The sequence below is a fragment of the Mesocricetus auratus genome, unplaced genomic scaffold (genome assembly GCF_017639785.1).
Source record: "Mesocricetus auratus isolate SY011 unplaced genomic scaffold, BCM_Maur_2.0 Super-Scaffold_100694, whole genome shotgun sequence".
Classification (NCBI taxonomy): Eukaryota; Metazoa; Chordata; class Mammalia; order Rodentia; family Cricetidae; genus Mesocricetus; species Mesocricetus auratus.
The window spans coordinates 3895235-3918522 of record NW_024429268.1 but is presented as its reverse complement, the minus strand read 5'-3'; the positions used below and the strand labels follow the sequence as shown (position 1 = coordinate 3918522).

The 23288-nt window shown below is 42.8% G+C and overlaps 1 protein-coding gene and 2 long non-coding RNA genes across 10 annotated transcripts in view; 2 read left to right on the top strand and 1 right to left on the bottom strand.

The window, feature by feature from the left end:
- The window catches only part of Tpk1 (thiamin pyrophosphokinase 1), a 312826-nt gene that overhangs the window by 1657 nt on the left and 287881 nt on the right, over positions 1-23288 (bottom strand). The window lies entirely within an intron of this gene.
- LOC121137758 overlaps positions 1-23288 on the top strand; it is a 316737-nt gene that overhangs the window by 131099 nt on the left and 162350 nt on the right. The gene's annotated exons all lie outside the window — the stretch shown is intronic.
- On the top strand, positions 17650-18740 carry LOC121137760. The gene is made up of 2 exons (XR_005875065.1): positions 17650-17884; positions 18191-18740. It is a non-coding gene; the product is annotated as an uncharacterized LOC121137760 (long non-coding RNA).

Genomic DNA, 23288 nt, shown 5'->3' with positions numbered 1-23288 from the left:
AAACACATGGTGTAGGGTTTTAAAACCAAGAATTTCTATATCCATTCTCAGAACCTGTGATTGTATCATTCACCGTTTTGGGCTATACATTATTATTGATAATAGATTCATTACCCTTCCCCTTTTCTTTACTAATTCTAAACTCAAAATATTTATCAGTAACATACCATTTACTTTCTTGCTTGCCTGGGTAAGTTTCATTTAATTTTTGATAGTACAGAAATAACTTTTTATAGTACCATTAAACTCTAAAAAGCACATTAAAAGTCATAGGGGACAGAAAACTAGGGATCTAAAAAGCATGGAGTTTGGGTCATTATTTTTGACTCGTAAAGAAATGTGGTGAGCATAGCTTATGTTCTGGAAAGTTAAAGGGAACACAAGGGTCAAAGCTGACTTTCAGGTGTTCAATATTGTACAAGTTATAGTCTCAGCTCAGGACAAAGGCAGGAGATAAGATTATCATTCAAGCTACTTAACTATGGGAGTGAAGGTGTGAGTTTGACTTAGGAAGTTAAAGAGTTTGTACATGTCTTTAGTTAGGGTTTCTATTGTTATGAAGAGGCACCATGACCATGGCAACTCTTGTAAAGGAAAACATTGAATTGGGGGAATCTTAGAATTTCAGAGGTTCAGTTCACTATCATCCTGATGGGACATGGCGGGATGGAGAAGGAGCTGAAATTTTTACATCTTGCACAGGCAACAGGAAGTGAACAGTAGTCAACACAGGGCATGGCTTTAGACCTCAAAACCCACCTCCACAGAGACACACTCCTCCCAACAAGGCTGTGCCTACTCCAGCAAAGCTAAACCTCCTAATAGTGCCACTCCTTATGGGGCTACTCCCTATGGGGACCAATTACATTCAAACTACCACAGTATATTTATATATCTTGCAGGTACACACATGCAAATACATATTTTATTTCTTAGCAACTTAGCACCTTGACACAAACCAGCACCTTCTGCCTTGCTTACGCAGAACACTTCATTTCACCAATGTGACTTAAAACAACTCTCTTGCAAATATCCTTTGATTAACAGGATTTTCTTGGTTAAAATGTGAGGAGAAACACAAACTCTTTTCCTTCAGAATCTAATTATGCAGTTCATGCTTGAGGGAAACAGTTCAGTTACAAGGCTCACTCTCCACTAGAGGGGGCCTGCTATCTTCCTGAGGACACCTTGAAAATACAATTTAAATCCCCAGCAACAGCACTGCAAGTCAACATACAGTAAGCACTGCTACTCTCCTTGTTTTTTCTTTTAAATTCAAATTTATGTTATTTGCTTCTTGTAGTTGTCAATGTCTTTACTAATGCAAACAAAAAGCCATAAAATAGAACTGTCCAGGAATGCAGAGTGACTTTCCTATGAACACTACTGTAACCTGCAGTACACTTGGAGATAAAGATACCGTTACATGTTGTGGAGAGTGGGGTTTGGTTGGGGGGGCATCTGCTTTCTATAAGACTGTGCCACCCGCCCCCCAGTGGCTTTTTTAGACTCATCCCAGAACTAGGGGTACAAAATTTTCCAAACATTGTTTTGGTGACTGTGGACTTTTGATGTCATTTAGTTAATCACAAGGGCAAAAGAGGGTGCTTTAGAAGCTCGTTAATTTCAAAGAGGGATCTATCTCTATAGTGAAGAACCAAGTACACATAGCCACCTGAAATTGACATAATGTGTTGCAAATCTGGAAACCGATTAGATGAAAATCCTAGTTTTAACCGAGCTCAAAGGATAACAGTATGAAACTGTTTTTGTGGTTGACAGCTGTGCATTAATTCTTTTCTGATTTTCCCAGGGCTAAGAATTCCAGGCTTTCAGAGGTAGGAAATCACATCATGCACCTTTTTGTAAGGTATGATGCATCCTAATTCTTTTTCAAATGAGGAAAGAATTGAAATGGCTGTGTTAGAACACACAGGAACAAAGTCTTCTTCAGAAAACATTTTAATGAGCAAAGCAACTATAAGTTAGGTTTTATTCTATACTATTTGCTATTGCATAAAGCACGTGTGATATCTCCCAGTTGACCGAGAGTAGAAACTAAAATGAATAATTTGAACCACAGAACAGTCCATTTAAACTTATATTGGACTGAGTGGGACCTACTGCTGTTGTGTTTCTAAATGGACAGACCGTCATGCCAAATTCCCTTCTCAATACCTAGTCTGAGCTCACGGATTATGTTCCTGTCTTCTTGGCACAGAAGCTTGACACCCCCCTTCTGTAATGGGTGGTGGTTACTGCAGAGGCTCATCATCGGTCAGCATGCTGAGAATGAGTCGATGGTTGAATGCTCAGCCTGCAATGACACATCTGTGTCAGCTCCTCCAAAGCTCAGGGAACTTCACGGGAGAAGGGCTCGGAAGAAAGCAAGAGCTAGAAGAAGCGAGTGCTGCTTCCGTGGGACTGTGCCTTCTGGGCATGGCGTGGCCACTGCTCCCTTGAACATATTATTTGCACAGACTGCACAAATTTGGACCCATCAACAATTGCACCACAGACAGGGAAGGTGCTCCTGAGGATTTATCTTTGATGGGGGACAAGGAGATGCTTTCTTCAACAGTGAAGCATTGCTGCAGTTTCCTTCCCACAAGGTCCCACAGCTGCTTTTCAGCCCCAAATAAACACACGAAGACTTACATTAATTATTAAACTGTTGGCCGATGGCTAGGACTTCTTAATGGCTGGCTCTGTCTTAAATATTAACCCATTTCTATAAACCTATGTATTCCCATGTGGTCTTAGCTTACTGGAGAATGCCTGAACCGTGGCTACGTAGGGTCTCCTCCCGGTGCCTCTCACCCCAGCATTCTCCTCATCTCGTAGCCCTGCCATCTTGCTGCCTCCAGTGGCCAAACAGTGCTTTATTCATCGACCAATAAGAGAAACACACACACAGAAGGACAACCCCATCAGTGCAGTCACTAGCATGGAGCCTAACCTGTAGATCACAACTCACCAAGCCCATGCCAACAACTTAATAAAATTCAATGATGAACACAACACACACACACACACACACACACACACACACACACACACACACACACACACCACGACAGGAAAGTAGAAGGACAACTAACTTGGAAGAGGAAGGGGAACAGGAGGGGTTAGAGGGGGGTTAAGACCAGGTAATGGGAGAGTATGATCAAAGTAAATTATATCCATGTAGCAATGCCATAATGAAACACATCATTATGTATTATTAACATAAACTAAAAAAATCCACATTCACTATTATTCTAAGAAAATTATAGTTCTGAATACCACAATAAAATCTTCACAGAAAAAATTTGAAAGACATTTTGGGTTATGACTAAAGTCCCCTCACCCCCAAACATCTGAGGGTCAATCTGGGAATAAAGATGCCTAAGGTTGTCATGATTTAGCAAAAATGACAAGATAGGATGGATGTAGTCATCGGTCATACCAGGGGAATAGTGTCTCTTGCTTTCATTACATAGAATCTGATTATCGTTCCACATATAAATGTTCAGCCTCATATGGCAGATTATAAAAGGCCCATGACACTTGGTTTAAGTTAAGTTACTTCAGATGATTAATCCACATGAATGTCTATAAATACTTGAATCTCAACATGCTCATTCCCGAAGGCTGAGGAACACATAGGAAGACTACTAAAAGTTTTAAGAGAATAGTGACTGACCTTGTGGCAGATATTTCCTCTTACCCCAACTCTAATCATTCCATTCCTATGGGAAAGAATAACTAATGATTGGACCCTAATTGGCAATGGGGTAACTATCAAATGAAAACAAAGCAAAACACCGCTCCCCTACCTATCCATATATCTTGGCATAGCAGTTTGGACTCCCTATCACCTGGCTATTTCCTACCTACTTGTCAGCCGTTCTGTGCAGCTAAGTCATGAATTTCCCATTTTCATGGAAAATTTTGTGTTCCCTCCAGGAACAAATCCAGCTTTTTCTCTGTAAACTGGATCCATACAGTCTGAACTCCCAGGAAAGGCCCTAGGCTGTATCACTTTCTCATTCTCTGCCTTACAGAGACTGAATTAATCGTTCTTTGTCCAGTTGAAAATGACTTGGTTCCTTCCCTAGAACACACTTCATGTTAGAGGCTGACTATTTTAGAGTCCTAGTTCAGGGCAGAAAAAAAAAAAAAAAAAAAAAAAAAGCACCTGGTGAGCCCTGAACCATGCTGCTGCAAAAATAGGAAGATGATCCAAAACCCATTTAGACATGTCAAAAGGCCAGAGTTGCTGGGACAATTTGAGATAAGAAAAGAATACCCAGGGACATGCATTACAATGCACTTAATAACAAAAAGGACCCCCAAAGGCGTGAGGGAGAAGAAAATTTCTTTAGAGCGGCGTGTCGACTCTGAGGGCGGAATGACAGGAAGTCACTATTCTGCAGCCCCCAGTGTAATAACCGGGTAATAACCAGCTCAGGCAGAAGCCATTCGCGCTACATCACCAGCTGAAACCTCGCTGGGGGAGCGGAGATCACTAAGTACCAGGGCACCACTCCCATGCTGTTTTCAATTTCAGAAGAACAAAGGCAACAGGCGGATCTGGGCACTTTCAGATCTTAGCCAGATGACCAATGGTCAAGCAGCTTCAGTGAGAGAAGGAGAAGCAGAGGCCACGCCCCTCTGAGCTGATGCTAGGGAGGGACGCGGTCCCATGTGGGTGTTACTGTTTGCTCCAAACCGCTTCAGCTGAATCTAAAATGAGATAATGAGGCATATAAATAATGATTGTGCGGTGAAGAAACTAGCTGCTAGGATGCCTCAAAATAGTGTCACGAACCCCCAAATTGGTGGAGGGACTTCTCTGGTTGACAGAGTAAATAGGCATGCCAATTAAAGGCAAGGCATCACTTTTTAAAAGTATGTCTCGTATTTCAAACACTTCAAAAAAGCAATTGGGCACCTGGAGACGATCTGCAAATGCTCTGTGTGCCGCTGTCCTATCAGGGCTACATATACTTTGGGTAATGGGTAGTGGGTAATGGAACTTAGTCCTGTGGGTCGATGTGCTGGTCCTCAGGAGAAGGCTGCAGGGAAGGCCAGGGAGCTCCCAGGGAAGCACTGCCTTCTCCTCACCTGTTTCCCTCAGGAGCTCAGTCAGTGCCTCTGCTGGGAGATGCTCACTGATTCACATTAAGACCAATACAGTTTGTCAGAGCCAGACAGAGGTCTTGTGCTCGAGATTCAGCTCCTTAGAGAAGAGTGGGCACACAGCCAGGGAGGACGGAATGAGTCCTGCCGTCGGTGCACAGAAGCGGTCCAAGGACAGTCTTTGCTTGTTCTTTGATGTTAAGGGCCTGGAAAATTAATCTGTATTATCCAGGGGAACGCCCTATGCTGGGACAATGGTGAGTGAAACTTGTTCTATGCATGCCTCTGATAACAGTCACGTCTGGCTTTCCCTCTGAACTTTATCTCTCCAAACCCTGACCACTGGACACTTCCTGAGGTGAGCACTCGGCCCTTTTGCAGCCCAGTGAGGAATCATGAACTGCATGAAAGCAAGGAAGACACACCCTTCCCCTCTCAGCAGTCCCAGACTGCCCTCCCTTCACGAGAGGCTCAGCAGTCACACAAGCACACACCCTTGCATGAGGCCCAGGAGGTGTTCGGGGGAGGGGGGCTCAGATGCTCCCTTATTTTTCTCCTTTTAATACTTTGTTATTTTATTTTTAAATTTTTACTTTTTTTTCTTTTAAACTTCAACTCAGACTGCTATCCAAAAATACAACTAGATCAGAAAAGTTCTGCAACTTGGAGGAATTAAAACTAAGTATTCTAGTTTGGAACTCTCTTCCAAGATCAGTACTTTCAAATGGTTAGGTCTGTCCAAAAATAAAGCAAAAAGCACGTTTCCTTGTTAAAACGCATTCCCCAATATGTTATATTACAGTGTGTTCTGTTCAGGTGAGGGTCTTTGGCAGTTAAAGAGATAATCAGAGCTCCTTGAGGAAACAAAGAAGAGCCCACAGGTTCTATGTGACCAGCTTGCATTAACTATTGGGTTAAACTGTATAAACCTGCCTAGAAAATTCCACCGTGGAAGCTGGAATGAGATCTACACATATATGCAAAGAGGACATCAACCCACACAGTGCAAGGGCTGCTCTCCCAAGTTTAGCATCTGGGACTCAGCACAACCTCCACGCACACTGGCCTGCCGGAAACCATCCACACAAGTACGAGAATCGTGATACCGCATATCAAGGGTGATGTCCAGGTCCAGGTCCTCATGCCAGGCTGCAGAACAGCACAAGTCACTGTGTGCGCCTGGGCCCCTTGCCGCTGTGGAGAACAGAGAACTGGACTTTCCATCCTACTACTCTAATACCCTATGGTTCTTAAGGAAAAAAAAAAGATCCTCAGGTGAGCTCAGCACCCATTTAGAAAATGCCAATAATTTCTGCCGCAGTTATTTCTCATACTGGTAAGGTGAAGACGGATGAAGTGATGCCTGCAAAGAGCTCTGACTTCTCAATAAAAAAAAAGCACTGAAAAATCTGTATTATATCATCATTTCATCTGCACCAAGGAGGCTTTGAAGTTGCATTTGCTTCCATCTTTCAAATGTCAACTGGGATTATTATGGGTATATCAAAAAATGCAAATGGCACGAGAAAGTGAAGAAAGATGGGAGGATGTGAGGGAGCAGAGAATTAATGCATAATGTCAAGTGTGCAGCTGGTACCTAACCTCAATAAGTGAAAGAGACAGAGTTCCTGCTCCTTAGAATTTAATAATCAAACCAGCTAACCCCAAACAGGTAAACAAAAAGCAACCCTCATAAATACGTGGGGCAACGGAGTTTCAAAGGATTTTTTTCTCTGTATTGTTTTGGAGGCTGTCCTGGAACTTGCTCTGTAGACCAGTCTGGCCTCAAACTCACAGAGATCCGCCTACCTCTGCCTCCCGAGTGCTGGGATTAAAGGCATGCGCCCCCACTGCCCGGCTCAAAGGACTTTCATTGCAGGATGTTAAGCTACCTTCCTCAGATCAGATCAATGGGAGAAGTCTTAGGGTTTTCATTGTTGTAAAGAGACATGCTGCCCATGGCAACTTCTATAGAGAAAACATTTAACTGAGGTGGCTCACGTACTGTTTCAGAGGTGCAGTCCATTATCATCATGATGGGGAGCATGGCAGCGTGCAGGCAGATGTGGTGCTGGAGCTGAGAGTCTTACACCTTGCAGGCAACAGGAAGTAGACTGACATACTGGGTGGTATCCTGAGCATAGGAAACCTCAAAGCCCATCCCTGAAGTGACACACTTCCTCCAGTAAGGCCACACCCACTCTGACAAAGCCACACCTCCTAATAGTGCCACTCTCTATGGGGTTATGGGGGGCCAATTACATTCAAATGACCACAGAAAGGAAGGGAAAAATTGGAGACATTCTTGTGAAAACCTGAAACAGAACTGTTGGAAGAACAAACTTGTCTGCCTAAGATTTCATTGATCCAATCTATTTACCTGGCTCTACACCGGCCTATTTATGCCTCATGATTTTGATGACTTGCCTTCAAAACCAGAAGGACAGATCTCACCTTTTATCACTGACTACTTACAGACAACCAGGCTATTTTACGTGGTGGGAGCATCTGGATTAAGTTTTTCTGTTGGGAAGAGACAGAAGTGTGAAGATATGGAAGCTGTGATAGCCATTGCTCTACTCTGGATTGAGAAGTGACAAGAAGTTAACCACACAAGAATGTTATGTGGTCCTAAGAAGAGAGGGAGGGAGATCTTCTTGCAAGTCTCCTCTTCTGACATTGTTGCCACCCTTAGAGGTCACATAAGAACATGCCCTCACACACTTAGAAACTGATTTCTTGGAGCTGATAGTTTTCCACGTGGCAGCCATGATATCATGGTGGCAGTAGCATGCATCTACATCAACTGTTCATTTATCCTTGTCTTCCAGTTAGATTATAAGCTCCTATGGGTAAACAGGTGGCTTGTTTGATGGGGGATGTCCCTCTGTATGCTGTGAGTATGTGTTTCTCTTATTGGATGATGAATAAATACTGACTGGCCAGTAACCAGGCAGGACGTTTAGCGGGGACTACCAGATGAGGAGAATTCTGGGGAGACAACACAGAGAGAAGTCACCGGGGAGATGCCATGTAGCCAATGGGAAGGTAGGATGCTGGGATAGTCCCCGGTAGGCCAGGATCATGTGGAGATGCTTAAGACTGGCGGAGAGGGGTTGATGGTTTGGAGAGAGCTGGCTGGTGGAAGGCCAATCAGTCTACAAATGGTATGGGCCTCTATGTTTATTTGGGACTAGGCAGCTGCAGGACTGGGCAGAACAGAGCCTCTTTCTACACTTGGTCTACCTTAGCATAGGATGTGTAATGTGGAAGGACCTCATCAATTAGCTTCATGGGTTACCACACACAAAGACAAAGCTGTTCCTACTTCTATCCATCATAGGTGCTAGACTCAAGGTTCTACTTACGTTCTGCACCAAACAGACAATATCTAGAGCTGAAATAGCTCTAAAAATCTCACTGATCTTGGACACAGCAGTGGAACTCAAGTCTCAAGACTCTAGTATTCTGAGCTCTTTATCAGAGCACAGTCTATGTCCTTACCACACCAGGGAATCCTGGGGATTTTTTTTTTGGATTAGTTGATCAAAACTAAATGGCCCAAGCTACTTACTTAGTATTTAATTAGTTGAAAAATATAACTGTGTTGTTTTAATATTTTTTTTCAGTGCTTGTAGACTGACTTAACATTGTAGGTTTGAGGCTCGGAGCAAAACTGACACATGGGTGTCCCTCTCCTGGATTTTTTTTAATAAGGTAGAGATCATGGAATTCAGACACAAAGTCCTTGACTGAGGGACTTTGTGGGGAATAATTTTCTTCTAAGGTACCAGTTCTGTTGTAAAATGCTGAAGGAGTGTCTTATTCTCAGTGCTAGCCAGTGTTGAATAAAGTAGTCTTAATCATCTTCATAAACAAGAAAGAGGAGATGATCAAAGTGACATAGTTGTAAGTTCAGGATCACTATTCAAATTTCAGTACAAATAATTGTACAAGCTGGCATGATGATAAATCATCACACGTGAGACTCAGGAGGGTCTATCTATTGCATGTGACATTCCACGGCCCATGTCTCTGTCAAGGGGAAAACCACCTCTAAGATTAAAGTATGCCTTTGCATCTAAGAGGCATACAATAATGCACCTGGGGATGGATGAGGACCCTACAGATGCTGCCCCTGAGTTCAAGTGTCTGACACACTGCTTAAGGAATGCCCTGCTCTACCTCCTTCCCGCAGCCCCTTCTCACTCAGGCATGCGGCCAGAGAGCGGTGGATCTCATCTTGCGTCAATGTTTTATTCATCCCCGATTTGTTTTGTTCAGTATTTAAACACATCAACAAAGCCAACAAGGCTTATTTACTGCATTTGTCACTGCAGTGGGTCGTTATCTTCTGACTATTTTAAACGTCTGAATCAGAGAGAAATGGCTGCTTTAAGAACTCTCCCAGAAATTCAGGCTTCTTTTTTGAGTAGTGTTTAGCCTTGTATGGCTTTTGCAATATGGAGTGGTGGTGGTAAGTGTTAGGAGCAGTCCATGTGACTTACATAAGTGCTTTTATATATCACACACAAAAAAATGTAAAGTCAAGGTAAAAAACAACCTTGTCTTTTAAGTGTTAGGTATTAAACACATTGGGCCTTATGATACTCATTAGTTTGAGGGTGAGGCATGAAGACCCTGCGGTGCAGAGCTCTGGGGCACCAGATCAGCACACTATGGTATGCTTCGCAGCTAATGGGCTGACTTCTTAACAGTGCAGTTGGCGGCACTTAGTCCAACCACCAGACATGGTGCCTGTGAAAACTGCCAGGCTTGCTGTGGTATGTGACAGATGCATGCTGCTGGCGTCTAAGCTGAGACAGAGAAGGATCTAGTTTCTGTTGTGTTTCTGTCACAGATGCAGTGAACAGAGGAATGAGCTCAGTTCCCAGGTCAGAGGCCACTGTGACCAATGAGAAAACACTAAAGTAACTGATTAGCTTCTGTCGGACTTCGCCATAGTTATTTCATGGCACGTGGGGGTTAAGGGATGGCAATGGAAATGAGAAGGGAAATACCACACTATGCCGTGCTGCCGCTCCTTAAAAAGAGCAGACAACATTCTCACTGGGTGCTTTCAATTGCCATTTAGTATGGCATTTCTATTCCTTCCACTTCCTTCAAACATTTTAACATTTTGTGAAAATATTACCATTGTCTACAAAGGCATTCATACAGTTTATTATACAGGAGACTAACCCACAAAGGGAGAATGGAGACTTGTGTGTACAGTTCCAAAGGATTTTAAATTATGATCGTGGTCATCTTCTTTAAGAGTGTAGTTTATTGTGACAAATTTCACAATGTTGTGCTAGATTTTCTTATGTTCATTAATAAAAGAGCAGACTGATTGCTTAAAGCTGCAGTAATGTGGAAAGGTTGGAGTGTTACAGGCCTAGAGTCTAATCACCTAATCTCAGGTTAGCTTCAGCCCTAAATAGTCATTTCTTGCTCATATCTGTGTCATGTCAGAATATTCTGTGACTAAGGTAAAGACCTTTTGGAATATGTTGATTCTACTAGCTTCCATCAACCTGAAAGCTAAGAATGTCACCAGAGAGCATCTTGGGCCTATAGAACAGCCTTCTCCATCTTGTTGAAATCGCCCCTCTGATATATCCATAAATGTATCTTAAACTTCCTTTGATGTTGGTGTTGGGGGCTTATGCCTTTAATGCCAGCATTTGGGAAGCAGAGGCAGGAGACTCTCTGTGAGTTTGAGGCCAGTCTGGTCTACAAAGCTACACAGAGAAACCCTGTCTCAAAAAAAACAAAATAAACAAGCAAACAAACAAAACACCCCACTTCCCTTGATTTATGACTTTCTTTGTTTTGTAAATCCATAAAACTTCATGCAACCGCTTCCACTTGGAATTTAAGGTAACCTAAATCTTTGTTTCCATTCCATAGTCAATCAAAATAGCTGCATAATAAACTCTTACTCCCTGTAAGGTGAGAGCTGTGACTTTTGCATCAACAGCTGTTTTCCCCTCACACTGGAGCTGTTCTTGATCACTATACTCTGACAGTATTAGAAATCCCACTGAACCAGAGAAACCCCAAAAGTCTCTCCCTGGTGGCTCCCATCAGCTCAAAGTATCAACACAAGATAACATTGCTCTAGTCTGCTCCCTTCTGCAAGACACACGACCCCGGGCCAGTGAGCTGGTGTCCCTGGTCCTCCTGTGCAATTAACATTGGGTTTAGTACCAACTACACTTGACATATTTATTGACTGAATAACTGAATACCTGGATGATAAGACTGATTGGCGCCTACAGTGATAAGTTGGCCTTGAACTTTCAGCTCTGCTCTGTGAGCATCTGGGAGGATCCACCCAGAGAGTCATACCCCTCTGGTATTCATTTGCTCCAAGCTCAGGTCAAGGGTTTCTAACTGATGTCACAGATCCCTCTCTCAGAGCTTGGCATTTCCTTAAACAGTTTGTTTCTGATGGAAGCTTAAAAGTCCTGGGTTTTCCAGAGTTTATTTAATGTTACATGTCCAGAGCACAGAGGATAAAGGAACGTGGGATACATCCTGCCCTCGGTTTGTTTCCTGAAGCCCACGTCCGAGGAGGAATTCAAGGCTTGAACATGCTCCCAGGGTGGAGAGGAGCTTCAGGTATTTTCTCACGGGCTGGTTTCTTTCCTAGGTGAGTATTGATGGGATAGTGGTGTTTCCTTAATCTTTACTCTCCTATCACTGCAGGCTCTCAATTTAGCATAACATTAATGGGGAAGTTACGACTTTCCTAGTTGACAAAGGTGCCTTCTTTCCCAGTTGACAAAAGGTGCCTTCTCTCTCTCGATGTAAAAAACATTTTTTTACATGGTACAGTGGATTTACCACTGGTGGAAACACCCCATTAAAATTTCTCATCAGGCTGTGATGAAAAGAGAAATGTATTATATGAGTGGAGGTTTACCATGTGATCAATCAATGGTAATACACCCTTGTTTCTCTTATCTGCTAGGAGCAAGGGAATTTTTGAAACAGTAACAATCTCCAACTGTTCACCCTCTGCCAAACCATTAATCATAACATTTATCACGTCTTATCCATTTATAAGGTGAAATTCGTACTCTATGAAGCCTAAATAACTAGTATGGATAAAAGGTAGGTTGTTGGCAGTTCTGTAGTATAATTCACTTTAATACTCAGTTTGATATGTCATTATTTGAACTCTGCAATTTCAGATCTAAAAAAAAAAAGATGCAGCATGACTGACACAGTGACTTCGAGATCAATGGGAAGGAAAGAGCACTGGATCCCTTACATCCATGTGTAGTCCTGAGTAGCTGTGAAGGCTTAGATAAAAACCATTTAGAACCATTAGCTTCTCAGTGCGTCTGACCTGAGCCAGTGCCACACAGATGCAAAGATTATGTAAGTCGAGGTTTCAGTTTCTCTCCTTTAGTCACTGGTCTGAAAGAGAGACTGGCTTGAAGCTCTTGTAAGGGGTCAGGATGACAATGTAGATACCACTTGTTATCAGTGCTCTCATGGGAATACATGGCCTCATACATGTCAAACACACACTAGCATTGAACTAGACTGCTCGTTGTTGTGATGCACGACTCAACGTTTCTCCTTTCCTCCTGCTACCTCTGTTGCTGTAACAGATGGATGCCTGTTGTCCCAGCCTTCTTGTGACTTCGATGGTTGGTATCTCTTTGCTGTATCTTCAGGTCTGCTCATCTCTCACTGCCCTCCGTGAGCAGTTAGACAGGTTCAACTTAATTTTGGTTTCCGAGATTATTTCCACAGATTCCCTATCTCTGTGGCCCCATTAGACACTGAGTCCCTTCTGTCTCCCAGGTCCCACCTTCCCTTGGCTAAAGCAACACTGGACCCTGAAAGTAAAATCTCTTTGCATTTCAACCAGAACCAAGTGGTGAGCACTGAGCGTGTACAAAGACAATGGTAGCATCTTAGGGCAGGAAGACCATGACTCAGTCTGTAGAAACCAATGACCTATAATCTATGAGAACTAGCCCAGGACACTAGCCTGCTGCCAGTCACACATGCTGGAAGGCAGACTGCTATTTCTATTAATAATCCAGGGAACAAAACAATAACCTCACTAATCACCAGCTTCAACTGGCTCAGGTTTGACTAATGAATAGCTTCCCTATTTTTTGCCCCAGCTTCCTAATTTAGAATCAACAATAGAAGTGCAATGTACTCCTGGGACCCACCTTTGCCTGTACCCCGCCTGAAGAGCCTGTTCACAGCCTCTACCTGCCAGCAGACTTTTCCACTAGAAAGTTATGTCACTCCTCTTTCTCCTTTGAGTCTGCAAAAGGGACTCCGAATACAGCCTCTGACTTTTGGGGGTGGTGGTGATGGTGGTGATCTTTATGTGTGGGGATACATAAATGAGAGAAAGAGAAAGCATTCAACTTCAAACACTGTGTTCATTTTTAAGGTCCTGCTACTAACTTTCAAATCTTATAATATGCTTCTGCATGCCTGCTACCTCTTTTGCTTCAACAGCAAAGCAGACTTCTGCTCTCCAGTGCTCCGGAAGTCTGTCGTCCCCAGTCTTCCTGTGACTTTGATTCCTGGCCACTCTCTGCTGTATCTTCAGGTGTACTCATCTCTCACTGCAGTTAGATGTGTTCAGAACTCTTACACCCTAACCTCTTCCACTCAGGGCCTTACACCAAGGCCTCTGCTGTCTGTCTCTTCCTCATTTCAGAGCCTAACTGCTGTAATTACTTCTCTACTCTTCACTCCCTATAAGTATTCGCCGTCTGCTGTAATGCAAGTTCCACACTGAGTACTCAATTAAACTGTACTAAGATCACCAAGGATGTTGTATCACCAAATGTAATGTGTATTCTAACTGTCTGATATTGTGAACGAACATGTAGCAGAATCTGGCTTCTTAGTTTCAAAACTGACCAAGCTAAGCACTGGTTTGTATCTTTACTAGAATTACCCTCCTACAAGCTGATGAAGACATGATACAATATCATTCCTGTTTTGGAAACTCAGATTCATAGAGGGTAAATTATCCCCTGCAGAACATACACCTGTTCTTCCTCCTCCCCAAGACAGCATCAGTGTCCCATATCAAAATATCCCGATTGTCCTTAACATGAATCAAGAAACACAGACAATTGTCTGTCGTAGCTTGGTATCACTATTTTCTACCCCCTAAAGCAGTGCCTGGACACATGGAATAAACATAACGAATAAAGTCTTAAGAATAGTCAGATAATTATTTCTGTTGGGAGATGTGGTCTGCTTTAAATGCAGGTAGGGCCTTTAAACACTTCAACCCTGGAGTCCTCCAGAGGAGTTTACCTGGCTACATGACTTCAGTGAGGAATAAGCCCCGCCTCTCTCTTTCCTACCACACAAACCCATCTGTCTTTAAAAGGGAAGACTTACAGTGCTATTTGGTATCTCCAGCATTTGCCTTTTCAAAGTTGGATGATCTCAGTTTGTGGTATGAGTTGAGCAGTTGAGTTTTCTGTTTCCTATTTTTTTTATGTGTGTAAATTTGACTTCCTGGTGTTTAAATGTGAAATCTGCTACTCTGGAGAAGTAAAGTCTAATCACAGAGTTGAAGGAAACAAAGGGGGATAAGAATGTAGATTTACTGCACTGTCTCCTGTCCCTGCATTGACTTATGCTGGACAGGGCAGACAGAGACAGCTGGAGGAACAAGAGTGTTAACACAAAGGGTAAGGAGAGAGACTCCTCAAATCCCAGCAGCTGAGGCAAGGGAGAGGACTACAGTGGGATGATGGGAGTTCATTCTAGGCTCTAACGCAGCACCTAAGAAATACCTGCCCAAGTAAAAGCACTAGTGTCTCTGTGACATTCCATTTAAGTATTGTAAATATATAGGAAGTGTCCCCAGAAAACAGTCACTATCGTGTCACACATCTAATCATAACTTGCTTAGATTAATTAGAAGACTTCTTTCCTTAATGAAAGGTAATAGGATAGGATAGCAGTCCACACTGATGACATGAAGGACTTCTAGAACAGTCCAGCACAGGAAGCAAACACATCCAGTGAGGTCTCTGGCTCAAAATGTGATACAGGCAAAAATATCTGGTAGGAAATCTATAACTTAGGTAAAGAGAACACAAATTTAGATGCTGAGAGGGAAGGTAAACTATTCAAAGCAGTTTGCATAGATGGAAGTAACTATGCTTCTGGATGCCATACCGAGAGAGGCCAGAAGGGTGTGCTGAAGTTCCCATGAATGCTAACTGAGGTGCTCCTTACGGATGAGGTCCAAACATGACTAGACAGGGGACATGTTCACAACCCTACAGAGCAAAGGAAGGCACCGGAAAGCAGAAGCAGAAGTGTGGACACTTTAAAAGAGGATGATGGGAGAGCTGAAGGTTGGGAAGTTCACACCAATAGAAGGTGCGGAATTCAAAATTAATCACAAGGACGTCCCAGCTTCGTGGAAAGCAAAGAGCGTATTTATGCCTGGAGAATATGCTTTGATATCTGTGAGCTGTGACCTGCTTGGCTTCCACAGTCTCCAAAGGGGAAAGTGGTATCGTTATGTTCTGAGACAAGGAAACAGCTCTGGGCACAAATAACACTGCAGTCCTTCGCTGGACTAGCTCATTGAAAGAATGTCCAACTAATCACCCTGGAGAGTGTCTTTTCAAAGATGAGAGCGTTACTCTGAGTGTTAACTCGGTGACACGTGCACCACACAGCAGATGAGCCAGGGCGTGGTGAGTATTTCTCCAGTGGGATCTATCAGTAGATCTTTGAGACAGCCTTGAGTGATGTGAGATTTTGTCCTTGGGCAATCCCATTCAGCTTTGTTCATCTTATCTGTTGTGCCCAAGAAAAGACTAGGAAAGCGAAATGAAAGAAACAGAAGCTAGACTCAAAATGATCTTAAAGAGTTACAGTTATAAGCCACAGCCCTGTGCTGCGTGAGTTTTACGGCATGTGAGTTATACTTCGATAAAGTTGTATGTATACATACACACGTATACAATAGTACAAATACAATTATGTAAGATAAAAGCAACACGAGGATGTTTAACTCAACATTGTAAATTAAAGCCACATGTGAGTAAAAAGTTCACACTTGGCACTACGACAGCTTAATTGGCAACAGCAATAGCACACGAGCAGGTGAATTTGATGGAGGCCAAGAGCACAGTCCACAGGGTTGCAGTTTCCTAAGTTCTGGACCCTCATCATATAACGTAACACCTGCTGCAGAGAAGTATATAAAAGTAGTCCTTAAATACACTACAGAAAGTAATGTGACAGAAAAGCGCCAACCCTCACACAGTCTTAAAGTCGGCGGAGGTGTTAAATATTGGAGCTTCTTTTCCAATTAAGGAACCAAGTCTATCTGTCAACCAACCAAGCACTCAATCCAAAAGCCAAGATAAACAACATTAACAGTTGGCAGTTGTCTTTGGATTAATGAATTAAGTGGGAACTGTGATGTTTTTACCTTATTTATTTTCTTTTTTTTTGTCCTTCATGATTATAAGATGGAGAAAGAAAAATACCCTATGCTGTTCCCTTTCTACCCCAAGGTAGTTTGAGATGCACAGAGTATACAGTCATTTGATAAATATATATTTTTAAATATGCTATTCTGAATCATTTATGTTGTTATATCTTTTAAAATATATACCCTTTTTATCCACCTAGATTATTCTAGACATTATGATTGGACAAGTGGTATTTTATTTGCCTGTCATAGTCTGATGTTCAGGACAGTAGCAAATTCAATCACCATTTCTTATACATGTTAGGATAACTGAACTAGATGGAAAAAATTGATTGTAATCTACATAGCCACTCTAGCAATGTCCTGGCATGATAAAACTCTATGAAAAGATACCTTATATAGACTAAATACAAGTTATCATTATTACTCAGTGTTTAAGTTAGACACCAATTTTGGAGGCCCTTCCTTTATTATTATTATTATTATTATTATTATTATTATTATTTTGGTGGTGGTAAGGGAAAAATCTCATGGGGGTAACTTTTCTTAGATTGTATGTCATTGGTAATATGATACTGCTACTTTTCAAATCCCCATTTCTCGGGAAGATTTCAGCACTCTTCCAGTCAGTTATAAGATGCTTTAGAGCCACAGACAGGAAGAAAAACAAGGACCATGGGTACAGTAGGCCGGGCCTTTCCTACAAGGGCCATGTGTATAGGCCAGGCCTTTCCTACAAGGCAACGGAAGTCTTTGTTTACGGGAAAACTCAGAAGGGAGCTGACTACCTTCTATGCATTGGGGCTTGGGGCTGGGTCACAGGCCTGTCTAAGCGAAGTGTGTTTCCTGAGACTCAGGAGTTAGGACTGTGAAGGGTTTGTGTTTCTAGCATTGGCCCTAAAAGGAGCTAAAAACAGCAATGACTGTGTCTAGCTATGAACACCCTCATTTAGAATGTCATTTACAAATAAAATAAAGCAAGTACACAGGCAACCAAAGAGAAAACCTACCATTTTCCAAGCCACAGTATAGCTCTAATTTTTTTTTTCTCTTTTCTAGGACTACACTGTCCTGAGAAGAGTATGTTACCTCCGGTCTAAGGGAAACACCAGGAGCATGGCCAAGGTGGATGTCTAACACGCCGTGTTAAGTGTCAGAGCAGGCACACACCAGGTGCTGTGGGAACCGGTCCAGCTTCAGATCAGCCCAATCTTCCTCAGCTGCAGCTCTACAGGGGCGGCTTTATACCAGCAAGTTAGCATCTTCGATATTTATGAGATACATGCAATGGTATGATGAGACACAGATTTTTATTGCAGAATAAACCAAGCTAACAGCAAATCTACCACCACACATACTTTCTTGCCAACTTATTTAAGTCTCTCAGCAATTCTGAAATGTACAGCATTATTAATTGTTATAGGCACTGTTCTGTCTGAACGCATCAAGATGCATTCTTGTACAGTTCAAATACAATTTTGTACCTCTCCGTTTTCTCTCTCTCTCCCCCTTTCCCAGCAGGGCTAATCACCATTGAACATTCTCCTAAGATCTCAGCTCTGTTAATTCTACATAGTATTATTTACTTTCCTGCAGGTTTGACTAAATACCACGCGCAAAAAGCAACTTACAGGAAGAGTTTATTTTGGCTTGCAGTTACAGAATGAGAGAGTCCTTGACAGGAGATGACCAGAGCAGAAGGTTGAGCTACAACGTCTGGATCACACGTAGGAATCGGGGAGCAAGAACTGGAAGTGGGAAGGGGCAAGCGACTCTCAAATCCAACCCTGAATGACGCACTTCCCCCAGCAAAGGCCCCATGCTCAAAGTCCCATAACTCCTCAAACAGCGCCGCCAACTGGGAACCAAGAGCTTAAAGTCCTGAGCCTAAGGGGGAACACCACACACATCCGGATGTTCTAATTAGCATTACTTCATTTCTGCTACTGACTTTGAGTTAGATTCCTTGAAATATTAAAATTTCTGTGTGGGGGAATAATAAGACTTTTTTTGGGGGGTCTAATGTGATCTGTCTTATAGAATGTTATGTATGTGTTTCGAGGCAACATGTATTCTACACCACTGGGTGGAATGGTCCACACCATAAGTCTTTTAAAGGGTCCTTTTGGACTAATGCTTGCTCAAATCCACTGTTTCTGTTTTGATGCTCTTGTCTCTGCTGTACTTGTAGTAAGTATGAAAATATGTTTGCCATCACCTTACCCCAGTCTATATGTCTATAGTGCTAAGAAATACTGCATTTTATTTTGAATCCTTTCATCCACTCTGCCTTTATTTCAAGTAACCCCTGACAGGTAAGACTTACTACAGACATTTAAATTTTTTTATTGATTGTCTTTCAGTCTTCTATTCTTTTCTTACAGCTTTCCCACTTTCTTTGTGAAATACTATATTCATGAAGTATATTCTTCAATTCCTTTGTCATTTTACCTTTTGCATATCTGCTAGAGTGCTTTTATCTTTGGGTAAATCACTAGCTTTAAAAAAAAACTTAAATTAGAAGCAAGCTTGCTTCACATGTCAATCCTAGCTCCCTCTCCTCCTCCCCTGCTCCCAGGCTCCTCCGCCCCCCACCCAATCCCCACTCTGTTCCCCAGGGAGGGTGAGACTATCCATTAGGGATCTCCATAGTCTATTATTTCGTTCAGGGTGGGGTCTAGGCCCTCCCCCATGTGTCCTGGCTGAGAGAGCATCCCTCCATGTGGGATGGACACCCAAAGTCCATTTGTATGCCAGAGATAAATACTGATCTACTACCTAAGGCCCCATAGAATGCCTAGGCCTCCTCACTGACACCCACATTCAGAGGGTCTGGATCAGTCCCATGCTGGCCTCCCAGACATCAGTCTGAGGTCCATGAGCTCCCCCTTGTTCAGGTCAATTGTTTCTGTGGGTTTCACTAGCCCAGTCTTGACCCCTTTGCTCATCACTCCTCCCTCTCTGACACTGGATTCTAGGAGTTGAGTTCAGTGTTTAGCTGTGGGTGACTGTCTCTGCTTTCATTAGTCACTGGATGAAGGTTCTGTTTCCCAGAGTCTCTGGCCGTGGGATTGTAGGCTGGCGCACCCCTGATTCAACTCTTAAACCAAGCACACAGCTGTAATACCAACATGCAGGAGGGGAGGCAGGGAGATACCAAGCTTGAGGACAGCCTGAGCAAATGTTAAGAACATGCCTAAAACAGTGAAGCAAAACAAAAGATGCATACAGGCTTTGGGGGAAAAGTTAGGTATATGTAATAGTAACTACGGTCCTATTATCATCCTTGATTTTGTTTAGTATTATTTAGGCTAAGCTGTGGCAATTTAGGGAACATCTCCAAATACTTGGTGCTTTCTTTTTCAAATAGAAGTTCACACATGAACACCCATAAGTGAGGAATGCAAAGTTAGTGACATACCCCACGAAGTGCAGTGGACACTCTGACAGTGGCAATTTATCAACATACATTTTTTTGCTTAGCTGCAAAGCTTTTGCTGGCAGGGAGATAGGGCACTTCTTAAATTGCCTCCTGCCTTCTTTAATAGCAATCTTAGTTTATATAATTCAGATATCTCAGAACAGAAAAGACACCTTGGTGCACAATGAGAGAGAAACATTCAGATTTCATGCATATCAGCAGGAGTACCCATCTTTAGATATTAGAGCCCTTTCCTTCTCTTGCCAGATGTGTCAATGGATTACTTTTGCAGGAAAATAGGAAGAGAAGGGGACACTTAATGGTAAACAAGCCTGGGTGTCATTTCACTTTCCTTTGAGTCAAAGGAAAGACCTAACTGAATCCCCTGTCGCTAGCTTTGTGGTGACTCCAACAGCATTAAGTAGGGAGAATCCTCTCATTGCTAGCCTCACACCAACAAATTGATTGAAAATGCATGCATTTAACATGCTCCCAAGGCTGTGACCACCATATATATATATACTTGTCTCTTTAAGCTACTTCCGGCACTTCAAGCACTGTTCTTCTCATTTAAAAGTAATATCGGCTTGCACGTTAAACTGTCATATGAGCGTGAGCTTCCAGAGCCAACGATGCACAAAAGAACAGGAAAAACCAGGAGATAATTATGTTTGGAAGTAGAATATCTTCATTATATCCACCCCCCATCCTAAAGTCTTTTTTTCCTTCCTATCTAGAACTGGTATTAGAAGATAAAAGAGCATTGGCTTTCTGGCCTTTACAGTCCCTTCACAAATTTCCATCTTTTAACCTTTCTCTCAGAAAGACATACCCAGTGCCTTGACTACACAATCACCCTCTTCCTGTGTTAGGTTTCTCTTTGCCCTTTCCCTCTGGGCCTCGCTAGCCACAGTGCATCAGGGACCATGGCTTCAGCACCTGGGGGAGCCTGCTAGGAAGGCAGGGTGCCAAGTTTCATCCCATCCTCCGCAGCAGAATGTGCATTTTAACAAGACACCCTGAGATGCGAGGACTATTGTGTTAGGCCATCACTCAAGAGGTGACTCCTCTATTCCGCACCACTGGCCTCCTTCCTTTCCTTCTCCAGACAATCAGGCCTCTGCTAAGGAGCAGGGAGGACACACACTGCTCTTTCAGTGACGAGGATCTTTCTCGCTCTCAGGTCGGCACACCTCTGTCTCCCTGTTTGCCATGTTTTGAAATTAATGCTATGTTCTCTTTACTCTTTACTCATGTTTCTTTCTTAGAACCACGAAGCTCAACATCCATGCCAAAGTAACTGGAGTGCATGGACAGTATGTACACGCATGTGTGTGTATGTGTGCATGCGTGTGTATGGCTCATGTGTGTGCGCACATGTGTGTGTATGCATGCATGTGTGTAGGCGTGTGTATGTGTGTGTGTGTACCTGCAGTGTGTGCATGTAGGCGTGTATGTGCATGTGTGTGTATGTAGGCATGTGTGTGCATGTGTGTGTATGTAGGCATGTGTGTGCATGTGTGTATGGCTCATGTGCGCGCGCACATGTATGTGTATGCATGCATGTGTGTAGGCGTGTGTATGTGTGTGTGCACCTGCAGTGTGTGCATGTGTGTGTATGTAGGCGTGTGTGTGCATGTGTGTGTATGTAGGCGTGTGTGTGCGCATGCACACGCGTTTGTGTGGACTATCACAGATGTAGATACAAATAGTGTACTTTGGTGAGACTGGATCAGCGCTGGAGACTTGCACGATTACTAAACTGGAAATGAATGCCCTCACTCAGCACATGTGTATGTTCCTGCTTAGTGGCCGGGTTAACCTGGACCAGAGCAATGAATGAAGTGCCTCCTGAGCACTGCACTTACCTCAAAGACAGAAACATCACATAGTACACAGTCACAGAATTATTGAGGACAGTACCTAAAGTCTTCAGTCAACTGAGTGTCAGAATGAGCAGTCCATGTGCAGTGGTATATTAAAAATTAAGGAAAGGACCAAACAGTCAATGGAAGTCAAGGGACTCCTCCCCATCCACTGTCAGAAATAAGGTGGGACAGTGAGGAACGAGAAGACAAAACAGAACTAGACCCTTCTCTTCATGCAATAACTTTCTGGAGGGTATGAGACTGGTGATGCTTGAATTCCCTGGGCATTGCTGCCCACTCACCACTATGGAATCTGAGCAACCTGCTCACTTGTGATTGGATGTTATGCTGGTCATGAGATCTGCCTCTTATGAAGAAAAATGGTGAGCCAAAGGAGAGGAACCACAGTGAAAATGGGGTGTACCGAAGGGTTGATGTGCTCGTCAGCCCACTTCTGACAGATCACCTAGCAGTCATATGATCTGTTTTCCTGATGCATGTGTAGAAAGCCTGTCACACTTCACCTCTGGAAACGGGCCATTACTCCTGGTGACAGATTATGAATTGTGGGATATGGCCAGCACCTGGCCAGACAAGAAAGAGTTCATAAATCAGACTCAAAAAGAAATAGCTGACTGACATCGCGAGTTCTTTGCTGGGGTTGTAAAAGACACGTAAGGAGGGGTCGGTTTAGTCCATTTAGGTGTATGGATACTAAAGTGCTGGATATGGCATGAGGGCTGCTGGCTTTCAAACATCTTTAGGGCTCCACAAAATAACTATTTATTTTGTTTGATTTTTAAAAACTAGCCAAGTAATTTTATTTTTCCACATCTCTCAGAGCCAGCTAATCAAAATTAGATGAAATGAATTATCTCAACAAAAAGCCTAAGTGGTTGATTCTCTGGAGTTGGTTTATTTTACGAATAATCCAGGAACCAGCTACAACTTGGCAGATAATACTATACAAATTGCTAAATGGGTAGGAATCAGTGAAAATAAGCATTGAGTAGCACGTGAAACCACCCAGAAAAAAAGTCAACTAATACGAAATTATTGACACGTAAATGTTCACAGAGACAAATAATCAAAGAAGGTGGGCTCCGAATTTTTGTTTTGTGAGATTGGCATGAAATATCCAAATGTTATTTTAAAAATTATTATCTAAAAATACACTGCAGTGTACATGAAAGCCCAGACAATGGTATCCTGCAGCGAGATACCGGTAATGAAGAAAAGACTGTTCTTTCCACAATTCAGTCCAGGATGATTGGGTACGCATCACCAAGGAGCTGAGAGTTCCTTTCTGATTGGTCCCACTCAGCCTTTCCTCTACAGAGCAGTCACCGTGCCTTAAGCACTTTTTCTTTTTAAGCAAGGAGAGCAGAGCAGCGAAGCATCTATA